This window comes from Phycodurus eques, chromosome 2 (assembly GCF_024500275.1).
Source record: "Phycodurus eques isolate BA_2022a chromosome 2, UOR_Pequ_1.1, whole genome shotgun sequence".
NCBI lineage: Eukaryota > Metazoa > Chordata > Actinopteri > Syngnathiformes > Syngnathidae > Phycodurus > Phycodurus eques.
This window is the reverse complement of record NC_084526.1, coordinates 41368655-41381262: the sequence shown is the minus strand read 5'-3', so window position 1 is coordinate 41381262 and position 12608 is coordinate 41368655. Positions and strand designations below refer to the sequence as shown.

General features: G+C 40.3%; 1 protein-coding gene across 11 annotated transcripts in view; it reads left to right on the top strand.

The window, feature by feature from the left end:
- Positions 1–4886: 4886 nt before the first annotated feature.
- The window catches only part of baz2ba (bromodomain adjacent to zinc finger domain, 2Ba), a 107418-nt gene continuing 99696 nt past the window's right edge, over positions 4887–12608 (top strand). For all 11 annotated transcript variants that reach the window (XM_061670735.1, XM_061670734.1, XM_061670737.1 and 8 more), the window contains exon 1: positions 4887–5182. The gene's annotated coding sequence lies outside the window, so the exon portion shown is untranslated. The remainder of the gene's footprint in view (positions 5183–12608) is intronic.

The following is a 12608-nucleotide window of genomic DNA, read 5'->3' as shown; positions in this document are numbered from 1 at the left end:
ACACACACAAAACTCTTTTCGACAGACATGCGGTCTCCCCCCCCCCCCCCCCCCCCCCCCCCCTCTTCTCTTCCCTGTGGTGCTCTTTCTCGCGTTGCAGTCATTGTGCTGGCACTTATTATGTTACAAATGACTGAGGTACGGCAGCCATTCTCAGTGTGGATGCAAAGAGGGCCCACCCTTCTTTGCGGCTAGTGCCTTCTCCTAATGATGATGCTCAGAGTGCCCCCTCCCTCCCAAAATAAAAAGACACACACACACTCAGACTCCTCATGCTGCCCACTCCTCTCATCCCTCTCGCCGCCCCCACGCGCTCTCCATAATGAAGATTCTCCAGTGCAATTAAAAAATCCTTTGCTTCTCACTGCTACTGTATGACAAACCCTGTCATTCCTCATGGCCTGTCAGCGCTGCGACGAGAGGAGATGGAGAAATACAGCAGGGGGGCCAGGGGCTACACAGGCAGATGGGGAAGATTTTGTTTGAAGAACAGCAGCCCCCCGCCCTCATCTCAACAGGTAATGGAAAAAGGAGCGCGGAGAAATCAATGACCTCGGAACATGGAGAACATGCCTGTAAGGGTCATTCCAGAAATGGAGGACATTCAACTCAAACAATAAAACAAAATACAGAAACGTGTACTGCACATGTGTAAATTAGTTGTCATTTCACAAAATATGTAGTAAAAGTGATTCTTAAATACAGTATTAGTTAAAATAGTGAATAGCTCTTGAGCACCCCTCAAAATGCCTTTTTTATCTTGACACTTTGCATGCTGTAACAACTCAGAAAAGAGCGGGCAAAATTCTGTTGAACACACCCAACTCCGGACACCATCTTTCCCAGTTTTTCTTCTGGTCTCCGCTATGGAATAATGCACACCAATACCGGCAGATATTCCAATAATCTATTTTCCCTTGACATTATCTCCTAAAACCACTCCTTCTCAAACTTTTTACATCAAGTATAACCCCAGAAAAGACTTACCTCTGCAAGTACCATCATCAAGGAGACAGATGTTTTATTCCTAAAAATTATTTTTAATATTAACCGACCAACATTAACCTAACACTATGTCTAAAAATAGTCAAATGAAAAACTGTACTTAAGTATTGATTTAATTATAATTCAGCCTATTTCACATACAAATGAATTAATAACTGTACCCAAATATTTGTTTAAATACATAGTTCATGAAGTTTATATCTATTGAAATTAAAAGTTAAAGACAACTGAACTGCAATTAGGCGGTGATTATTTTGCAAACCACTAAATCACACTGTGTTAAAGAATTGACTTGTAATTTCACAGTGACACTTTTACCAATCTGCACATCTCTGCAGTGCATTTTTACTGTATTCATAGTTGAAGCTCTGTCACTCTGCATCATTTGCACAAGTCAGTTTGATCAGTATTACTGCACTGTTGCACACTTTATATTCTTATTGACTCTGTGTATTTTGTACATATTCGTTTATGGCCTACATGTACAGTATCTAGTGGTGCCTTGACTTACAAGTGCCGCCATCTTACGATTTTTTCAAGTTACGGGCCGTCGCATGGTCGACTTTTTTGCTTTAGTTTGCGAGTTGTAAGTGAGTTTGAGATACGCTTCCGCTCGAGTGAAGTGAAAAGAAAAAAAGGAGCGCTATAGTTGCAGATGCACTTTCGAGACAGTCAAACACACGAATACAAAATGAGCTACAGTACGCCAGAACTCACGTTCAGACGCTCACAGACTAACCTGCCATGTTCCTGATGGCACTCACCAGGCCACGCCCCCTTGAAGGCACACAGGTCAGACGCACGGCGAAGTCTAAGAAAAGGAAGGAAAGCTAAGTGACTATTTCCAAAATTGACCATATGTAAGACCGGGGTTCAAATCCCGGCCCCGCCTGTGTGGAGTTTGCATGTTCTCCCCGTGCCTGTGTGGGTTTTCTCCGGGCACTCCGGTTTCCTCCCACATCCCAAAAACATGCGTGGTAGGTTGATTGAATACTCTAAATTGCCCTTAAGTGTGAATGTGAGTGCAAATGGTTGTTTGGTTATATGTGCCCTGCGATTGGCTGGCGACCAGTTCAGGGTGTACCCCGCCTCCTGCCCGATGATAGCTGGGATAGGCTCCAGCACGCCCGCGACCCCCGTGAGAAAATGGATGGTTTGATGGACAGTACAGTTCTATTTTCTTCATTAAAACATGTTTTTTAAATGTGTTGTGGGGGAAGCAGGAATGGATTAATGACATTTCAATTTGTTTATTATTACGTTGATATACCAGTAAATTTTTCACCAGGAAAAAAACAACAACCTTTTAAGACAAAATACTGTTGTGTTTTGTTCCGGTACATTTTTATGACAGTACGAGAGTGATTCCAACTAGTGGAGACAAATTCCTTGAGTGCTTTTAACATACTTGACCAATGAAGATCATTCTGACTCATTTAAACAGGAACATATTTCTCTGGAATTAGCGTAAAAAAGATAGCAGAGAGGAGAAAAAGCATCTCACATTTTCCATGTTTATGAAGCGTTAACATGAATGCTTCTGTAAACCAACACTCCGTGGAGCTACTAACAATAATTAGAGTTGATTTATGGGACGTCTATAAAGTAAGAGTGAGTAGTTTGTTAATTGAGTGTAATACTAGTTAAAAATAGATGCAGCCCACTTGTGATGTGACATGGAAAGATGCACCAGTTGTTTCTGACCCATGCTCATCAGGGTGGGGCATTTAGGAGCAGTTGCCCACTCCATCTGCATTGGGGGAAAAAAAAAAAAAAAAAAAAAAAAAAAAAGAATCCCCCATTGCCCCACCCCCTTGTTGTTTTCCAGTTGAATGAAATAATCTTCCCCCGTCTGGAAACCCAGTCTGGGTCAGAGGGCCTGTGCTCAGCCTGTTGCTTATTGTGTGTTCAGAAGAGGAGGTAAAGCATACAATTAAGCACAGATGGCTGTCTTTGCCAGGCAATGTATTGATCCTACCCAGAGGAAGATCTATCCTGTTTCTGTTTTTTTGTTCTGACAAATGCCTTCTCATGTTGAGCCAGTGTGCAACTGATTTGTATTTGTTTGATCACGTATCACTGCCTCAAAGCTCATCAACTGGTCAGTTAGTGAGACGGTGTGCAAATGTCGCAGCGAAATGACTGTATGCATGAACAAGACAGCTATAGTAAAAGATGCTGAGGTAGTTGCTGCACTCAAAAATATAATCTCATGCTTTTCAGAATGGGTACATGGCTGCATGTTGACAGATCCCGAGGGAGATGCACTTAATAATAAAATGGGGGGGGGGGGGGGGGGGGGGTTTCATACCTTTCATCCCCAACCCAAAAAAACGTACATGTATGAAACAAACAGCTGTTGTTTGTTGACTTAATAAAATACAAATGTCATCCTGAAATAAAAAGGACTGCATGCCTGAAACAAATGTCTTTGCAGTTAGTTCAGTGTTAGCGTAAGCTCCATGCTGCTTGCGAGTGTTTTCATTTTGTATTTGTGTGCATTTCAATAAACGGCTAAAAGTGCATCTTTGACTTTTGTTTAACATCACTGTGGAGCAGTGGTGTTTACCTGAAGCTGGCTCGTAATATAAAGTTTGGCTCGCAACACAATGGAGACAAATAAATAAATACCAACCCAGCGATGGCTCGTAACTCAAACACTCATAAATTGGGGCACTCTTAAGTATATATATATAAAAAAAAGTACCACTATACTTATGTTGTGTGAGTTTCCATATTTTTCAGAGCGGGCAGGAAGCAGTTCACTGCACTTAGAAATATACAGTGGGTCATGCGTGAGAAAGGAACAGCGCTCGACCGTGAATGAAAATCTGCAAATAATTGACACTCCCCTAAAAAAGATGATAATTGCCTATATTAATAGTTTAAACCATAAATATACCGCAAACTATGATGACAAGACACTTGGGAAGATACTTGTGGCATTTCAAATGCTTGCAAACCTGTTGTTTACAGTATTTTGCCACGCTAAAAAAATGGAACTTGGCAAGTTTTTCCGTGTATAACAGAGTATAGCCCCCACCCTAAACTTTTGAAAATAGAATATCATTTTTCTGCTTAATAATTCTATAGGGTCTGTCATTTAACATTAAAGAAAGCTGAATGTGAATGGTCAAAGTGCATGACTTTCAAACGTATCCAATTTCCCTCACAGGATGAATAAAATCTCTTATCCATCCATCCTTAAATCCTGACAATCTTGTCTTTTTGAAATCTCACACTTTTCAACATGAGGAACTGGATGCATCTTGACAGCTTTTGAGGGAGCCACTTTTGTAATCAAATTAAATATGGATTTCATACATCAAAATATGACTTCTATGGATTAAACTAACAGTTTTTGAGGCAGTTCACTGCACTTTGAAATTTTGTATATTCTCTCTTTTTTATGTTTGAAATGACTGGGTCCATGGCAATTTTGTGACGAGATCATCCTCTACACCGCACGCTTGAAAGCTTAGGATATCATCTTTCGGCATTAAAATTGATGCCATCAATATTTCCATAGGGTCTGTAACTTAACATTTGAAAAGCTCGATACGAAAAGCAGGGTTTGCCTGTGAATAGTCAAAGTGTATGCATGTCAAGCTGACAATGTTTGTCCTTTTAATGGCTTGATTTTAAGTCAGTTTATCGTCATAAAGGGAGTTGCGCCTCTTTTTTAAAATTTATTATTTATTTATTTTTATTTTTTAAAGGGACCGCGACGTATGTTGAACATCTTTAATGTCATGTCGCATTTCAAAGTAACAACGGTCAGCGACTGCATTCTTGTTTGGTTGCCAAGGGGCCGCAGCACAAATAAGAACTTTTTTTTTTTTTTTTTTCCCCCTCTCTCTCTCTCTCTTTGTGTGGCAGCAGAGAGCCAACGACGTCAGGTCGATTCCTTGAAGTGGAGCCTGAATAAACCTTTTGCGAAGAGACTCTCCTTCAATCTGCTTACACACACACACACACACACACACACACACACAGCGAGACTCAATTACTGCCCGATTCCCCTTCTTTATCATTCGTCATCGACCTCTTTCATAACCAAAAGCGACCTAGAGAGGAGGAGGAGGGGGGGGGAGAAGCAAGACCCACGAGCAAAGCGGAGTGTTAGCAGAGCCTTTTAATCCACGTTGGAAATAAGTAAAGTGCAAAGTAGAACACGGTAAGTGGTGTTGTTTTATTTCACTGCTGATTGACTCTCGCCGTGTTTTCGCTCACATCACATTCAGCTGGCATCGGCGCTTTGTTTCATTCGCTTTTTTGTTTGTTTGTTTGTTTTTGTGGTTAACACTACTCTTGATCGGTCAAGGAGTTATAATCGGAGAAGTTTTGTAGCTGTTAAATCGAAAAAGCAAGTGTTTTTCTGCACTCCTTCTCTGCGCGGTGACCTGCTGGTGGGATAGATCGTCTTTTGTGTTCCCTTGCTTCTCTTCTCACGCATCGCCTCCACGCAACTCATTTGCTTTCCATTTGATCCGAACTTGTACATTTAAAGCAAAAATGATTCAACTTTACGGCGGCTTCGTGGTGCTTGTGCGTTAGTCAAAAGTACGCCTATCGCCATGGTGGCTGTTGTAATGTTGTTTTAAAATGAAAGTGGACCTTTTAAACGACGACCAAACAAATGAACCACGAATATAACGTGTGTCCCCCGCCACCCCTCGGTTGGTTCCGATGTAGTTCCCCAATATTTGCTTCTTTCCCTACATCACCATCACATTAAGTGTGGTCGGTGCCCCCCCCCGGGTTCCGTTTTTAGGCTGGTCAAGACACCAATGTGAGTGGGGGGGAGAGGAGCTCCATTCGAGGTTGCTTCCGCAAACGGAGAAGCTGAAAAATACTTTTTTTTTTGTATGTGTATATTCATGATATCGTCCATTCTTCTGCCCCCTTCCAAAAACAACAAGCCCTTCGCCATCTTGGCTATCTTTAATGTGCCCCTCTCCCCCCCCCCCCAACACACAAACAACACTACTCACCTTCACATGCATCCACGTTGTAAGTTTTACAACAAAAGTTTTCGACTAAAAAGAAAAGAAAAGGGGGTGGTGGGTGTCGAGAGAGCACGCGGGGGTAAATTGACTAGTTTCTCTATGACGTGGTTGGTCGCAAATGTAATGAGCGCTTCAGTTAGCCATGAGTGGACAAGACGTCGGTGCTCATAAAAAAAAAAAAGACGTCATTTTCGATAGGCAGGTTTCGATATATATATATTATATATATATAATATATATATATATATATATATATTATATATATATATATATATATATATATATATATATATATAATATATATATATATATATATTTGTGTATTGTGTGTGTGTGTAGTTTCTCCTGGCATACAAACGTATGTCTTTTAACCTCTGTTCTTTCAAAATGTCATCTCAAGTTTAACCAGTAGGTAGTGTTTTGTTTATCTTTGAATGTAACGGAAGGGACCCGAGAGAGATGGGGTGGGGGTGGGGAGGTGGGGTCTTAATTACTAAGAATCTTATTAAAGGGAGACTCGTCAGTGTTAATTCTGCCAAAATGGCTCGAATTAATTTGAAATGAAATAATGAATGTAAGCTTGTTAACATAAAAGTGCATTGATTGGGAAGACAGTATCTCTCGTCTGTTGTAATCCACGCTGAGCTATACTTAAGATTCTATAGAGAGACTCCATTAATCATCATAGCATCCTCTTATTTTAGTTATTGTTGCGCACGTTGAGTCAGTGGAGCTAAACATGAGCTCACAGCTTATGTCCGAAGAGACAGGAATTACCTCTTATCTCTCATATTTGAGTTATTGTTGCACACATCGAGTCAGTGGAGCCCAACTTAAACCTACATCTTATGTACAAAGAAACAGGAATCGACTCTTATGTATCTATATAATATTTTGAGTTATTTCATGTTGTTGCACACATCGAGTCAGTGGAGCTCTAGCTCAATGTCCAAAGGGGACAGGAAAGGAAACTCAAACCAAACAAGCAAATGCTTTGAAATGGAAAATGTGATCATTTCACCTCCCACCTCTTTTGTTTGGCCATTTATTGCTGCAAAGCCGAGTGCCGAGAAGCAGATGTTTAGGCAAACATGAAGACGCAGAACCCCCTGTCCTTATGGGGATATGGTGCTCCCTCCTCACGCCGCTGATGCATCGACAGGACAGCTGCTTGATTTTTATGGAGCTGCATAGAAGCCATTAGTGGTATCACTGGATTGAAACACGGCAATGTATCTCAGCTTTTCAGAATCTCAAGTCATTGTCACCTGTGTTCACAAATGTGCTGCAGCTGAACATACAACTAGTCATGTACAGTGTTTTTATTTATTTTTAACAAGGGGAATGTAGAACCAACCCTCAAAACCACTTATTTGCAGTTTATCACCACTTACAACGGGTCCGGCCCACTCCCGATCTCCCACGAATAGCGAAGGTCCATGTAAAACAAATCAATTCTCCCCATTGAAATGAATTGAAATAACATCATTCCGTTCCAAAAAAAACAAAAAACTCCACAATTTCTGTTAACGTTTATAATGTGGCACTCTATCATGTATATATGTGTGTTTGAAAAATATAATAAAAGAGAAGGTAAAGAAATAAACTGGTTTCATAAAATGTAATTAAGCGAAGGTCACATCTGTAGTATTTGTCTATTGACGTGTGCTGTTAAGGGGCGCGTGACCGAGTGAGTGAGTTCATCAGTACCTCTGACTCCAGCTCAGTTTGGCTGTTCACCACAAGGTTTGTTAAGTGTGAGCGTCTGGCCCATTGCTCCTTGTGAGTGTTTTCATTTTGTGTTTTATCTGTTTGACCCGTTCAGTAAACGGCCGAAAGCGCACTGGACCATTTATTTCAATTATTGAGCAGTTGCTCGCTGGTAATCCAAACTTCGGCCCGCAAAACAGAAAATCGACCCAGAGACTTGCTCGTAACGTGAAAAACACGTAAGTCGGGGCGCTTGTAACTCAATGTACCACTGTACTTGTGTTTTATTTTTAAGAATAGGCAGGAGCCAAAGTGAAAAAGGTTAACAAATCTGTCGGGGGCTGTTTTGCTTTGTGGCCTTGAAATGAAAGCACACACTGCTAACCTGAGGCACACACAAATCAGTTTTATACTCAACCTGCTTGGCATTCTCTTAATATTGGAACTGTTGTTTTTGAAGCGATAGAGGACTTCCGCACAACATGAACATTGAGGAATTAAGGATAGACATAGTTAAGCCCTATTTGCATGTCTACCAAAGTCACAGCAAATGGTTGCTATTGACTAAGCTGATTAGGTGAAATTAGGTTCACGAGCTCTGTGTCTTGGGGTGCTGAATCTGACAGAACTTGGACAGCTTTGGAGAATACAATCCCGTGTGTACACAAAGCTATACGCACTATAATCCTTTATAACTAAATATCTTTTGGGACACATGAGACACAAACCTTTGCATTATTCAGTAGCTTTTTGTCTCGAAATCAAATTGGTTGGTCTGTTGAGTTACTGACTGTATGTGCAGCATGTTGAATGATTCCACTGTTGATGGCCAGCTTCATAGCACGCTGCCAGGATGTTCTAATCAGACAATTGTTCTGACAATTTGCAGTGATGATTGTTGATGATGTTTATTTACTTTGTCTTTTAAAGGCTGTTGAAAAAGTGAGCTTGAAATAAAGTGGATTTGGGTGTATAGTTTTGTGTCTCAAGTCAGTTTCAAACTGTCCTTAAAAGAATCATCTGACTGACTGACGGATGCATTTGAATATCTGTGTTGTTACTGTATTGTAAATACCTTCACCGTGTTTTGGCTTAACATTGTATCATATCCCAGCACCCACACACTGGTCAAAGGAGACTCATCTAATAACAGTTAAGGGTTGAGTTGTGTTTTGTTTTGTGTACAATTTGTGTCTGTGTACAAGTTGTTGTACATGCCTTATTTATATTTGCTTTTATTTTGCCTTGTACTCTGCTGTCTGCAGCCAGGTCGGCATTGCAAATGAGAATCTGTTGTCCATGGCCTTACCTGGAGAAATAAAGGTTAAATAAATTACACTGTACTGTGTTCTCTATAAGTGGTGACATGAAAACGGTACAAGTATAATTTGTTGTTAGACTGACATTTGGGTGGAGAAATATGGCCCAATCTTGAAACAATGTTGATTTTTGAACTGCCCTTCATACGTGACATCAGCATATCTACAGCATATCACACAAGTCGTCAGTCCACCTTAGTACAGCAGGGTCGTGTATTCTGCTGTTGTTGTCATTTGATGTGTCCTACACCTACAGTGGATACGGATAGTATTCAGACCCCCTTAAATTTTTCACTCTGTTATATTGCAGCCATTTGCTAAAATATATATTTTTTTATTTTGTTTCCTCATTAATGTACACACAGCACCCCATATTGACAGAAAAAAATGGAATTGTTGAAATTTTTGCAGATATATTAAAAAAAGAAAAACTGAACTATCACACGGGCCATAAGTATTCAGACCCTTTGCTGTGACACTCCTATTTAACTCTGGTGCTGTCTATTTCTTCTGATCATCCTTGAGATGGTTCTACACCGTCATTGGAGTCCAGCTGTGTTTGATTATACTGATTGGACTTGATTAGGAAAGTGGCTGATCTCCAGCGATGCAGTCGGGAGATGGCAGAAAGTTCTAGAAAGTCAACCATCACTGCAGCCCTCCACCACTTGGGGCTTTATTGCAGAGTGGCCCGACGGAAGCATCTTGTCAGTGCAAGACGCATGGAAGCCCGCATGGAGTTTGCTAAAAAACACCTGAGGTACTCGAAGAGGGTGAAAAATAAGATTCTCTGGTCTGCTGTGACCCAAATGAAACTTTTTGGCCTTAATTCTAAGCGGTATGTGTGGAGAAAACCAGGGACTGCTCATCACCCGTCCAATACAGTCCCAACAGTGAAGCATGGTGGTGGCAGCATCATGCTGTGGGGGAGTTTTCAGCTGCAGGGACAGGACGACTGATTGCAACCGACGGAAAGATGAATGCGGCCAAGTGCAGGGATATCCTGGACGAAAACCTTCTCCAGAGCGCGCAGGACCTCAGACTGGGCCGAAGGTTCACCTTCCAACAAGACAATGCTCTGAGCACACAGTTAAAAGAACAAAGGAGTGGCTTCAGAACAACTCAGTGACTGTTCTGGAATGGCCCAGCCAGCCAGAGCCCTGACTTAAACCCAATTGAGCATCTCTGGAGAGACCTGAAAATGGCTGTCCACCAAAGTTCACCATCCAACCTGACAGAATTAGAGAGGATCTGCAAGGAGGAATGGCAGAGGAGCCCCCAAATCCAGATGTGAAAAACTTGATGCATCATTCCCAAAAAGACTCGTGGCTATATTAGCTCAAAAGGGTCCGTCTACTACATACTGAGCAAAGGGTCTGAATACTTAGCTGTGTGGTATTTCTGTTTTTCTTTTTTAATAAATCTGCAAAAATGTCGTCAATTCCATTTTATCTGTCAATATGGGGTGTTGTGTGTGTACATTAATGAGGGGGAAAAAATGTCATGATTTTAGCAAATGGCTGCAATATAACAAATACTTTCCGTAACCACTGTATCTTTGTATCAAAAGATTAACTGTGTGTGTAAAGTGAACACTTCCTTTGGCCATTTGCGAAATTTTTCTGAAAGGATGACCAACAGAAGACTATCCACCAGTTACTTTACCATCGAGTTACCTTGAAGTAATCAGACTCATATTCTGAGCAGAAAAGACAGGTGGTGTCCAAGTAACCGTGCACAATTGTTGAATGTACACTTGAACATCAGGAGTGTCCAAAGTTAGGCACGCAGGCTATTTCTGGCATGAAATTTACTCGTGTATATAAAATGAGCCTTCACCATTGAAATGAATAGAAATGCCATTAATTAGTTTCAGCCCTGAAAACAAATGTATTTTTACATTTAACTGATTGTACAATTCAGTAAATGGCTGAAAGTTCATTGGCATCCGTAACTCTTCTTTTTATTTAGAACCCCCACCCCCCCCAACTTGTGCGGCGGCATATCTGAAGCTCGCTTGTAATTCAGATATGTGCTCACAACACAAAGCAACAAAATCAACCAAGCGACAGCTCGTCACTCGAAAAATTCGTAAGACCATGATATTGGTATTAATAATGTAATTAATTCAGTTCCGTTTAACAAAGAGTGACAAACATTGTCATTTTTTTTCCATTTTTGTGGCTGAATTTAACAACAATAAACTTAGTTGTAAAACTACATAATCCGTGCCATTTTTCTGCTCCTTGTCAAGGTTTGATTGATGAAACATATCGCACTAATATCTTTAAAAGAGTAAACACTCTTTTAAAGATCAGTCATCTTGGTGCTGTTGGCTCTTGTTTTGGTTTTAAATACTGTGCCGGGCAGGGACAAAACTATTCCAGTGGTTTTCAGGGCCACTGGCTACACCTACGACACAATCCAGAAAAATCCTAAACTTTCTCTTATCACCGATGATAGAAAGCTTTGATGTTGGGAGTCACAAAAAAATAATAAACATATCATTGCGTCGCATAATCTTTGCATACACTGATGGATTGGATATTGCATGTTTGATCAACAAATGGTGAAGAATGTCAAAGTTGCCCCCCTGCAGCTTTCCATTTTTCTGTATTTGGTTAGTAGACAAAAGTTTTCGTCCAAATAATAAATAAAATGAAACTATTGCATTAAATTGACTGAAACCATGCATGTAAATTCTTTAATCTGAGTGTTGAGCTCTTTAAAAATTGGATTAAAACACACAAACTGTTAAATTGGAACCCAAATTCCTCTTGCTTGTATACAAAATAAATGCATTCTCCTATACATATTTTAATAATTGGAAAAAAAAAAAACGTAGTCTGTATTGTCTTAGTCCATGACAATAAACGATACCGATAAACCAACAATTGTACAATAGACACTGACACTTTGCACTGATAATAAAGTTAATGATTGCTCTGTAACAAATTATTCCAAATATAATTGATCTAAACGGGACATTGTGTTTTGATAGTCCACCAAATTGATGTTTGATGAGTGCCACTGAACGGTTTGTGGGCAAATTTAGAGCCACCAGTGTAAGTGATTCGCACAATGATACGGGGGTTCCTCGTAGTACGTGAAAGAATCACTGAATGAAATGTAAAAACTGCATGTTACTTGTACCTAAACATATTTAGTACATTTGTTAGGAACAGTTATATTTAACTTTTAAGTTCAATTTATTTAACTAACTTGGAGAGCTTATTTTTTTTACATGGTACTAGGTGTCAAAAGTTTGAGAACCACTGTTCCATGTGACAGTTTACCAGAGTTTACAATATGTCTTCTTGTTACCCGCTAACCTAAATCTTTCCTATGTGTAGTGGCAGGATGTTTTTAACAATTAATTGGAACCACAAACAATCTATTGACGATAATGACCATCTGGGAGCCCTGTCAAATCTCTGCATGTGAGTGCTGACACACAACTGGGAATTCTAGAGAGGCTGCCGGGTCCTGCTCTGTGCTGTTGAGCAAACCTTTGTACAAGTCATAACGCTTGGTCATATTTTCCCTCGTCATTCTTCTACATATG